This window comes from Bombyx mandarina, chromosome 13, assembly GCF_030267445.1.
Source record: "Bombyx mandarina strain Sakado chromosome 13, ASM3026744v2".
Taxonomy (NCBI): Eukaryota; Metazoa; Arthropoda; class Insecta; order Lepidoptera; family Bombycidae; genus Bombyx; species Bombyx mandarina.
In genome coordinates this window covers 12,000,531-12,013,877 of record NC_143220.1, presented here as the reverse complement: position 1 = coordinate 12,013,877, position 13,347 = coordinate 12,000,531, and positions in this window count along the sequence as shown.

Sequence of the window (13,347 nt, the reverse complement as noted above, 5' to 3'; positions counted from 1 at the left end):
CAACCAGACGGCGCAGCTCACCCCAAGGAAGCCCGGCCGACGGAGCCTTTGAGGTGAATCGAAGACTCTGAAACGTCGGCTGTCTCGATACGGCAGCACGTCAGGCCGCCCATACGGTGCCACTGGTGTCCCGGAATAACCCGCTGGACCAGAAACAGCCTGCCGGGTCGAGACGCGATACACCGCCAACCGGTTGCTCTTTTTAATCTCAAGGATTTTTCTTCTTGGCGGCGCGCTAGAGGGCTGGTAGCGCGCCGCACGGCCTCTGCCCCCTCAGGTCGCCCCTTGACCTTCAGCGGGGGGTTACTGAAAGAAACTAACAAATCCTTTTTTTTTCACATGTTCAATGATTTTCGAAAAAATATATATATAAATACTACCATGAGCTACTTACTTTGCGCATTAATCTAAAACACAATTTTGGATTGTAGCTCCTTCGAACCCCGATATCGAAATTATTTATCACCAACGTAATTTCATTACTTACTGTAATTTACTTTACTTAAATAAATTAACAAAATATACCATAAAATCAGTATTACGATACAAAATAACTAGGTCAAGTAAAGATGGTTGGATTATGTGGCAGACATTTAACTGTATGTGAAAGCCTAATCCCTCTCAAGATGTTTGTGTTGAGGCTTTTATAGAGGGTCCGACGAATACCGTTGCTGAGGGTTAAGAAAATAAACTGACTCTAGGAGATTGTGTTAAGGGGTCTATTTTAAATAACCTAAGAAAGGTTTAGGAAATGATTAGGGTTGGAAACTAGAAAGCTACAAACGTGCTACATTTCTTAGTTTGATTTAGAATTTATTGTGCAAATTTAAGTTTTTACCTAGGGCAATTTGCTACCCGGCATCGTAACTACATCGGTTGGCAGCGACCAAATCGGTCCTATTTACACGACAAAAATACTTCCCCATATCCTTTTCGCAATCACAGCGTTAGCACTCCATCGTCGGCTCCCTTGGTGCGATGCGGCATAGGTACCGACCGATACACTCATTTCCGTTGTGGTATTGCGTCAACCGGAAGGTGAGAAGGTCTCGATCACGGTTCACCCAGTCCCTGATGATCGGGTGCACTGCCTCAACCGTCTGTAGACCACGCATAATAAGCGGTGAATGCCTCCACCTCCAGGTCCCAGAGAGGCGTTCCAGCCAGAACGCAAGCTGCTTCGAAGGAAACAGTGCGGTATCCACGAATCAAATTGACCGTATAAAATTTTGTCTAAAATATTTACAAATTATATACCCGACCATACATCCTTGTTTAACGCACTTTTTATTAATGACAACTTGATTAAAATCGCTTATTTGGTCGAAAAGAATTATGAGGAGAAACAGACACACGCACACAGCGATTTCATTTTACACTGTTTAGATATAATTTTTGTATCCCTTTAATTAGATATTATACGTCGGCTTGGATCACAGAGTACACCTGCACCCTTTGTCCTCTTGCGTTATATATTATTCTTTTTAAATTAATCTTTTTATGAAATTGACCCAGCTTCTGATTTGTAACAGATTTTTTAGTCGTAGACTTTTAATCCGGTCAAAAGATGCTCTACTTAGTAACTAATCCTTACTATCCTTTGGATTATTGTTATTTATATTTCATATCAATTTTTAATCATCATCAAATATTTATTCATTTACCTTAATATCTAAATTTACAAGCAATTGCTGTACTTACATAAACACTCAAATTGAGCGTCTCGTCAAATTAAAGCTTAATCGATCCAGCCAACCTTTGAGGTCACTTTTTTCTGAATACAAAACAAACGTCTTAGACAATCTTCTACCAAACTAGGACAAGATCTAAATTTCAAATGCTAGTTCCAGAATATTCTGGACTTTTGAATTTAAATCAAAGCTAACTGCATCACTCATGCATAAACATTTTACTTGCATCGATTGCCTGAACCCAATAAAACGTGATCCAATGAAAGAACTATGCAAATTGTGTTCTCACCTTCTTGAATATTTGAACAGATTTCTTTATTGCTTTGCTTGTATATCGGTTTTATGTGAACGATCTGTATAAATCTGATGGATACGACAAGGAAACATAAAAACGTAAAAACATAACCATACCATAAAAACATATTCAGATCCAACTTCTAAATTATTTATTCTCTATGCATATAAAAAAATCCATTTTCTGATTAAAATTAAATATTTATTCTCTCAGATTATGTTTGCCAAATATAACCTTCATGGTAAGCTTCGTGATAAAGACATATCACTTACCTACTAAGAATAAAGGAACACTTTCATAGTATAACAATATGAGAATTTATATTTCAAATACTTATTGATTAACATAGTTTTTCCTTTTTTGCACGTTATTACTATTCACGAAGATGTATGCACATATAAATAAAATAATTTATACCCAATATAAATCGCAAAAGATACTCCCCAGGTCTCCGGGGCAATTTCTGAGATTCGAAAAATATTTCCGTCTCGATATGTGAAGGAGTGCTTTTTTGCTGAAAAGTATCCGTATCTTGATTCATTGGTCGACCGGTGAGTTGAGATCATTTCTCAATGCCAATCACCCCGCTACAATTTATATACTTCAACCTGGTGTTCCATTTTATTTTTTCAGTTTTTTTTTTACGTTGTCTTTTATCTTCTTTAAATCTTCCCTAAAATATTATCTACCTTAATAGTATATTAGAATTTACTAATCAATTGGATGTTCAAATGCAATATAATCGTTGGCTGTTAGGAGTATGTGGAAAAAAGATACATCACTAAAAAGTGAAGTAACACTTAATACAGTTACGCGCTGGGGTTCGGGATAAATAAAAATTCTACCGAATTACAAGTTAACACTGTATTAACACTTAAAACACTCACAAACACTTTAAAATTCTCCATTCGCTTCTTCCGCTTCGCTTAAGGCAATCCGTTCGCTGTTTCGCTTCGAGTAGTTCCGATTACTAACTGACTGCGTGCCATCTTTACAACGCTTTTATAGCCGATACCACATTCCTAGAATTATCGAGAATATTCCACACATTTCGAGTATTGTGTTTCCGCTATCTGACAATAGATGGCGTTGTACTTCTCTAGCGTTCTAGGTGCTACTAGATCCTTCGATATTCATTCGGCTATTCGGTGATAGATGGCGTTAGTCTTACCGGCGTAACAATACTAGCACATCGCTTGGTCGAAAAGGAATCGGTTTTTTCCCCTACTTATTCGCTACCATAGGCTATTCCAGCTACGCCTGGACGGGTAGGTGAGCTCACGAGCTCAACCTAAGAGAACTTGCTAACACTAGCCCTAGCAAGAGCAGTGCTTCGCAGAATTTGCAACCGAATCGGAATCGCGACCCACTGAGAAAATCAGGCGAGAAACTCAGTGGGCTGTGTCTAAGTTCGCTCTTCGAACTCTTCGTCGTAATCGACGAGTTCGATGAGGACGGTGACTGGTGCTTGAGAGACCTAAAAGCGCCGAGTGTGAATCCAGGGGATCCAACAATACATGTTTCGGGCGAAGGCTGCTTCGCGATGCCCCGTCGCGGTCGGATAAGAGGAATCCGTCATCCACGCTCTTTACATGCTACTAGACTTCAAGCAAGACGAGGACTTATAAGTAAGCACCACCCACTTAAAATATATTTATTGAAAATTGAATCTCTTAGATTTTGGGACATTTACAATTGGGGTCCCATCTATTCGAACTTCTTCAAATGTTGGGATGCCTACAGCTTAAATGTCCTTATCGAATAAGACCAACATGAAGAAAACCTTCTAAATGTAAGTTGTTACAGTCTTTGCTGTATAAGCAAAGTGGCACTTTTATAAACAAACTAGCCGTACTCGCCGTCTCGCTTCGCTTGGCATTTAAAATTAACATTATTATTTATTGTCATTGTTATTAGGGAGTTCAACACTCATATAAATATTAGCCTATCCATTAAGTACATGTATTTTCTACATGGATACCAAGTTTCAAGTCAATCGGATGCATGGTTCAGTAATTATAGTTATAACGGAACATCCGTAAAACCACTGTATATTTATATATTACTAAAGATTTCAATAAGTCACAGCTTCATGAAACAAAACATAGATACTGGGTACATAAAATTACGAAAAATGTTAATTTCTTATAATAATTAGTTTTAGTAATGAGTTAATTTAATAATTTGTAAAATTTCCACACATTGCAATCCTAACTCCAAGTAATCTATACTCAAACGAATACATTAAGGTAAGATGGTCATAATCATCTAAAGTAAATAAATTAAATAATTTTTTTTTTTTTTAACCATCACGCCACGTTAACTGGTCCCGTGGTAAGTTCGTAAAGAACTTGTGTTGCAGGTACCAGGTAACGGATATCAATGTAATATTTTTATTATACACATACATATATTTAATATACATCCATAACCCTGGAAAAGACATTTATATTTATCATACAAATATCTTCCCTTGGCGGGATTCGAACCCGCGACCCCCTTGTGTAGTGACCATGTCACTTACCACTACACCAGACGGCCGTTAAAGTAATATAGAAAGATACCAAAAACGAATACTTAATTTTAATTGTTTTTATTCTAATGACAGGTCGTCAAAGCTCCAACGGATGCGCTTCATAATACATTTCTTTATTACTTCACGCCTCAATAACTTCAACATACAGATTAAAGAGCCGAAGCTCTTTGAGCAGAAACTCGAAAGGCAACGTTTTAATTTTAAAACTGCGTTTATAAAAGCATTTCCAGTGAAAATGTGCGTTATTACCAAACGTTAAAACGCGGCGCAAAATTCAATATTCGACGTGGTTCGGGCGCTTTATACGGTTTCTTATTCCTACTGTTCTTTTATATACATGATGGCTTTTAATTGTATTAATGTTTATTATCTAACTATGGAATAACTTTTAAAAGAGGATTTTAAAGTATCCATAATAAATAGAAATTGTTGAGGATAAGATATCTGGTGTACTCATGTCAAGCGATGCGGCTTTGTTAGGAAGGTCACATTTTTTCTAAGAAAATACGTACTGAACATATGATCACCAAAAATTTCCACAATAAGGAGTAACATTGAGTGCTCGACGGTGGCCACATTGCTGTGCCCCTATGTGCTTAGTGCGAATGTTTAACGTTCTCGATAGCGTAAAAGTTAACTCAAATTTGGATGGAGTTGGAATGTTTGCTGCTAGGGGCGCTGTTCCAACTGCATACAAAATTTGCATTAACTTTTACGCTATAAGAACGTTAAAAAACTCGCACTAAGCACACAGGTATTGCTAACCTCTATGAACGACGGTAACCAGTCATTATCACTAAGACTGTATAGTCATCTGCTTACAAAGGTCATAAAATAAAGAGCAGGTTTCTTTCAGCAGCGGGACAATCGTGCCTTCGATTTGAATGGTGGTGAATAGTTAAATCAAATGAGACTATTATATTTCAATTAAGGTGTGAAGAGATTATTTACATTCGCTCATATTTGAATGTCAATCACGTAGCTGTAACTTATGGTAGTGAATATTTCTATGACGGAGGAAGGTAAGGAGGAAGGCTGATACGTTATGAAATTGGTCACACATCACGGAGAACTCAAAATAATAGTTTAGATAATTAATACAGACGTTTATTTTCATTGCAGCAAAAAACTTAAAAGAAAATCACTAATGATCAAACGGATAGATTATGATTACTTGGTTGAGAAACGCAGCAAGTTCATTAGAGCAATGCACCTGACAACGTAACAACCGTGTGGATCGGTGCCCCGACCATAGATAATACACATAATGCCCCGACACAAAATGGTGGCGGTCCTCTCTTTACCGCATAGACAATACACTTATTACTTTACCGGCAAGCGATACCTCAAACGTCAAGCATAAAACGTAAAACTGTCTGAAACTAATGTTGCCACCACTTGTATTATTTCTGCCTATTTTTTTCATTCAGTTTTGTAGTGTTATAACAGAATTTGAGTTCCAGCACCTTTTTCCTATCAGCTTAGCCGTAACTTTGTTCTGTATATCCAAGCTAGTAAAATGAAACACAAAATACTCAAAAATACGAGCACATGAATGTCATAAAAACTAAGTTACTAAAACTAAATCGTATAAAAAATCGCGTCAACTTTGCGAAAGCAAACCTCGCATATAGATAGTTAGTTAGAACAGTTAATTAATCTTGTAAAGTGGTTATTAAAAATCTACAAGTTCGAAATGTTAGAAGAAAAAAGAAGCTGCTTAATGCCTTCAATCAGTTCCAAAAAAGTTGAAAGTTCGTGATAATGAATGTTTCTTTCCTTGTGAAACAGTGAAGCAGGAAAATCTTATTTTACTTCTTTTGAAAACCCTTTTTTTTAATGTTATCTTTTTATTTGTTTTCAAGGCTATTCATAGATTTTCAATTAATTGAAATCGAATGGAATAGTAATGGTATAATTCCAATAATCTTACAAGGCTATATCTTGTTTTAATATGAGATTAATTGACATTCGGAAACGTCAAATACTGGTTTCGACTTTATGACACTCTCTGCGATACGAATAAAACTTGGCCTTGCGTTTTTTACAAGCACAATACAATTTGTAGTCAGTAAAGTCGCTCTTGAATAATATCACGCATCGCCTCGCATAATGAACGCAAGACAAAACATCCGATAAACGACTCAGGCTAACGTCCATTACGAATATTGAAACTTTAGCCGCGGCGCGTGACGGAGGCCTACGCTCGCGGCTTTTATCATTATTAACTGTCTATGTTTGAGGAACTCAAAGTATTTTGTGGGAAGTTTTCTTTTTCATTGTTTACGATCTACAATAATCACGTTTGAAGTGTATGAGATTAATTACTTTGGCCCTGAATCTTTTTTTTTGTATGTTAATGCGACCCAGCTGATAGTTATCTTTGCTGCTGATAAACGTTAGTAATACCAGCCAAGTCTCTATCTAATCTCATCATCATCATCAACAGCCCACAGTCGTCCACTGCTGGACATAGGCCTCTCCCAATCTACACCACTGAGCCCGGTCTGCGGCTCTCCTCATCCACTTCTTGCCGGCCACCGTGCGGAGCATCTCATAGCATGTTTCAATTTATAATTGTTTGAAGTATTGATTTATAAATAAGGTAGTTTAAGATATCTGTCCTTAAAATCCGAAAACGTTTCTCAGAGAAGCAACGAACAAAACTAATTCAGATAGGCAATGATTCAGTTAACTATATTCTGCTCATTCGCAATACGCAAAAACTTATTTGAACCTACCCGTAATCACTACCTATTTAGTAAGCCTTGTCGTAACATATTAAGGGCGCGGAGATATCGTCGTATTTATGGAGACCTGCTCACACAGCATTACCTAAGGGTGAAGTACAAACATTATAAACGACTCATACATTAACCATGTTCATATCGAAGCGTGTCATAATGGCCTATCCCATTTCCCGGCCAAAGCTACGTCGCAAATCTGATGGATATGCTTTATAAGATGGCTCCAGAAAATGAGGCCATCTCTTCGAACGTTAAGCCATATTACCTGAGTCTGAAATCCGGACAGATTCCATCAAGCCTCCGTTGAATGGATGGAAATGAAATAAAGCTTTCGTTAAGCTAATGTCACAGTTTTCTTAATACCCACTACGACTAGAACCTTCATTAACTTCCACAAAAACCTTGTAAAACCATGCACACAGCTTCGTAATCTGAATTTAAGGAAATACATTCTGACTGCCATCAGCACGCAGATTAAATCATTAAAAGCAAAAGTAATTTGCATTATAAACATGATGCAGTGGTGGGGTACTTAAGGTGTTAAATGTTATTAGTAGGATGATTAAGTAGAAAGAACGGATAGGATACTTATTACAGCAAATATACTTTAGGAGTAAACGATAAAGTGAAGATCGAAAGACGACGAAGACGAAATTGCTCGGCGACGATCCGAGTGTTGTTGTTTGGAACTTGTACTTAGGTACCTTGTACATATATAAGCTTATCTTGAAAATGTTATGTACCTTGTACATATGTAAGATGTGTACGAAGGACCTACCAAATAAAGGCAGCTCTAAACGGTCCTGTTGACAAGATCACAAGAGGGGCCGCGGTACGCGAGGAATGGCAACGTCTGGTGAAGCGAACCACCACCCACAGTGATGTATACGACCACTCTGCCAAGAGTGCATGCGACTGAGAAGAACATGTGTAAGATTATCTTGAAAATGTCATTAGGGATATTCAGGTATCTATCAAAATATCATGTGTTCGATAATGGCCACAGTCACAATATAATATGGAATAATGGTACCAATAGCTGAGTCGAAGAAATCAGGGTCGGTTGGATACTGTTCTCATTAATTAACTCTATAAAATAATATTATCATGCAAGATTTTCTGGATTTGCTAAAAGCAATAAACATACTTCAAAAATTGTTTGTGTTTCTTGTGTTTCCAGTTTGAATATAACGTGAGTTTTAAAAATAAATTTTAAAAAAAAACTGGAGAATTATCTGTTTTTAAGTTGTGTATTTAAACGTGCGATCTACACATATACCAAAACATAAATCTGACAACGATTACATAACAAGATAGAATAGCACTTTTAGCGGCTAAACAGGCATGAGTCTGCGAACATCTCAACTATTTCAATCAGTGGCGACACATGATTTTCTCATTCGTCCCGCCCCTGTTCCAAGCAAAATTACGGTTGGTAATTGTGGTAGACAGTATTGTGAGAATGCACGGGTAGGCACCACAACCATGCTTATCCTTCACGAAGAACTCACGCGATCCGGATTGAAGAGTAAGACCAATCTATTAAGTATATATATAAAAATGAATTGCTGTTCGTTAGTCGCGCTAAAACTCGAGAACAGCTGGACCGATTTGGTTAATTTTGGTCTTCAATTAGTTGTGGAAGCTCAGAGAAGGTTTAAAAGGTAAAGGTAAATATGAAAATGCTCGGAATTAAATAAAATTAACAATTTTGTTTTTCCTTTGATGTGTCCCCCGTCGGACGGATTCCTTTTATTTGTTTTGAGTTTATTTTATACAAAAGTTTAGGTCTTTTATTTATCGATTGAGGCACTACGAAGTCTGCCGGGTCAGCTAGTTTCAAATAAAAACGTCGACTTCGCATCACAAGGATAGGGGTGACATTCATCTTAACGAGCTCCGTCCGTGCCCTAACCGGTATAAAAGACAACAGATATATTTTTTACGGCGAATAGAAGCGCAAAAGCTTAGCGACCGCGGTTGGCTCGCAAACAGCCTGATATCATCGGATTGTTTAGAAGGGTTACCCTTGTCACGACCACAGGCCGTTATTCAGGCCCTACAAACCCGAAATACGATAACTCGACACAACTACAATGCTTCGATTTCGGAAAATTGAACATACCCCAATAAATAAACATGCGAAGCCATTGTATGTAAGTACAAATATTGAATATATTTTCGCAACATACGATACTAATGTTTGCGGACGAATGTGAATTAAGTATAAAAGTAAATGTTAGACAAATTTGCTAGACTTTTTTTGCTAGACATTTTTAGCAGTTAAGTTTTTACTAGGAATAAAAGGACTGACTAATACAGATTTTCTTCTTGATGACTCACAAAAATAACAGGTCAACATGTATTTTTCCTAAAACTAAAATTGTCAACGTCGTCTTAAATGAATAGACGAGCAACGTACTACGTGGTGTTAAACGGTTACTGGATCCGAAACATATGAAAGTGAATTTGGCAGCCCATCCCGAGAGACGGGTAGAATTCCCAGCAGTATTGTAATACGGGCATCCCATTCTCCAAACTTAAACGCACGATTGCATTAGCGCAGAAATACGTTTTTGCTGTAGCTAATAACATTAGTAAGTCATACGGTAATTTACTAGTGGTAGCAATTGTAAAATGGAATTGAGGCCATCGGAAGACAATTCTCATTTAACTAGGTCGATACCTTCATTCAATTTGTGAAGCCGCGTTATCTTAACCAGTCTGCATCCTTACAAGGTACTCTCTGATACAAACCCTATGAAATTTTCAAGACGAGAAAACACAATTATTTTTTATTAGCGAACACAATTCATTTACATTAAAAGGATAAATTATATTTTAGTTTCGTTTTAGAAATTTATTTTAATGACTGCGTTATAATTAAATAAGTTAGCTCTCGGAACTGCCAGAATACATCTCAATAGCTTTGTTTTCCCGCATTTAGCTCAACCCTTAAATAGAAACTATCTCCCTAGATAGGTGAACGGGCTCATACCCCACTTATTGAACCTCATTGTATTCACAACGTGATCGCAGTCACCCACTTTGAGATACTAAATCGAGGTATCAATTGTAACAACTCATTCACCCTTCAAACAGCTCTATTGCTTCTTATATTAAATAAGTAATACGGTGGTACCTACTGCTTACAACAAGCCTTACCGTTACATGCCAGTTGGTGATCGCAACACGCCAGTATAGTACTCAGAGAATGCTGCTGTCTATTCTCCGATCAATCCCTTAGTCGCTTTTAGTATCATTCACGGAAAGAGCTAGGGTTGTGCTATTTTAGGTCTAGGCACCACAAAGCCATAATACATATTCACGACATGTAACACTGGTTATCTCGCGAAACAAGCTCCAACGATAAAAGTCTATTAATAAAAGCTATTTAATTCGAATTGGTTACTCCAAAATCCTTTATTAAAATGCAAATAGTGTAGACGCAAAACAAAATTGGACTGTAATACAGTACGAAAGTAATTTTTAAAAAGGTATTTGAAAAAATTACTTTATAAAGGATTCACGTTTGTATGTAGGTGGCACCTAATCTGCCTAAAATAATTTTACTTAAAATGTCGAATAACATCTATGTTAACAGAATTGAATAAGGTATTTACAACAAATAGAAATAGGGAATTAAATTGCCAATATTTACATAATAAGAGACGTAAACCATAGTTAAGAACTAACTATTGATTCAGTCGTTATGTTCTTCGCCATCGAATCCATGGATAGTACTAATTTCCATTGTCATATATCATTCCATTTTCAGTAAACAATCACACATGATTATATCCCAGGATCAACTACAGCGAACACCTTGAATTTTCGGGAAAGATCCTAATGAAAGAAATAAGCGCGTCTTATGTCACAACATCTTTAAAAAATTAGCGAATAAATGCTCTCACAGTTTGCAGTAATGCAGCTACTATGGTGTTACTAATAGAAGCTAAATTTTTTTTAAATAAAATCACAATTTTCATTTCGTGTGGATTTCCTTTATTTTGTATTAAATGTTCTAGTGTCATTTCATTTTCACAGATACAGCTCCATCGGTCTATCATGCAGTGCGATAACCCAGTCATTTTATCTTGATCACTAAAGATGGAATCGTAAGATTTACGCCCCACTCCGTTAAAGTGAGATCTTAGGAAACGAGCACTTACTGTGTTATTTTTATGATTGAAGGTTTACTGGTGGGCCGGGAGGCCTTTCCAGTTTCACCAGTAGAGGTGGGCGAGCAAAAGCTCAGTCAGGAGGGGTGGAATCTGCAAACAGTTTCCCGAGCACCTCCGAAGAACCTAACAACTCAAGAGCAACAGCTTCGCGAATGAATCTGCTACTGGATCGGAATCGCGACCCGCTGAGAAGATCAGGTGAGAAACTCAGCGGGCTGAGACATTTGTTAGGTTGCACGTCGAACTCTTTATCGAGTACGGTTACCGGGGTTCGTAAGCCTGTTCCTAGTGCTAGAGCTGAAGGCGTCTAATGCAAAGGTTATTGGATCTGATGGATCCGTAAGGACGTGTCTAGGTCGTAGACGGTGACTAGCTCCTGCGTGATCAGGATTCAGGGAGCAGTCAGCGGCGGCAACGAAAAGGCGATTATCATGACGCATAGCCTTATCGAAGTAACGTTCCGACGCTGACGCTGACTGTGTGACACTTACTGTGTCTTAAATATGAATGAAAAAAAAACAATGGTTGTTTAAACAGTTTTCCGAGCTAATTAATCTTTTCAAACTTCTAATGCTTATAGATATCACGTGCTATTATTAATAAGCCATCCCTAGGATAATGGGGAGTGAGAAATGTATGTGAATGTATTCTTAACATTTTAAATCACTTTATGAAACGGTATATTACTATGTGTTCAAATTACGTGATCTGTTGGCGCACGTACACTCGGATAAATTTGAAACATGAATATAAATTGGCATCATAATGCGTTTCTGTGTACGCAGTGGATTACCTTATTTAATTTAAATTGTATTAAAATAGTCAAAACGCTGCTACCGAGCGACGCCATACTTTTCCGTAACTAATAACCCGTATTTTATAAGTTTAGCGAATTACGATTTTACCACATCTTAATAGCGGAAATCGTTCATGAAACAAATTTTTGTAGATAATTATTTAAAAAAAATTAGCCACTAACTTAGAATTGGGTGGTAAGTGTCGAGAAGTCCACTGTATTCTTAGTCATATACTTAATAGCGATACTCCGCTTGGTGGTAAGTGGTTCATGGAGCCCACCTTGAGACCCTAAGTCTCAGTTCTACAGTACTACAACTGCTACCTCACTCTTAAAACCGAAACGCTTTACTGCTTCACGGTAGAAATAACCCGTGCGAACTCCCAAGACGACCAACCACCAATAATTTCGCAAATAATTTTAACGGGCTTAACTTTTATTACACAAGGTTATACGTTCATCATTCTAAATATGCGATATATACACATATTATATCAAAAAATTCGTAAGTAAATTGGTACGTGTCGAGCGTCTTATCCTTTAGGATACGACGACTGTCAAAATCAATCTATATATATATATATATAAAAATGAATTGCTATTCGTTAGTCTCGCTAAAACTCAAGAACGGCTTGGACCCATTTGGCTAATTATGGTCTTGAATTATTTGTGGAAGTCCAGAGAAGGTTTAAAAGGTAGATAAATATAAAAATTCTCGGAATGAAATAAAAATAACAATTTTGTTTTTCCTTTTATGTGTCCCCGTCGAACAGATTCCTTTTGTTTGTTTTAAGTTTATTTTATGCAAAAGCTTAGGTCTTTTATTTATCGATTGAGGCACTACGAAGTCTGCCGGGTCAGCTAGTTGTTAATAAATAACAGTAGAAGTCCCTATTCTGAAAAATAATAAAATAATTGCTCCCGAAAAATCTGGTACAAAGCTAGAGGCCTAAATTTAGCGTTTTGAATATAAAACACTTCACAGACTTTTATGAGTTTCGCTACATCAATCTCCGTCGCGCAATCTTTACGATGAAATTCTTGTAAAAATCAAAAAGTTTTCCTTGTCAAAAATACTAGTTTATAATGTTTTTGGGA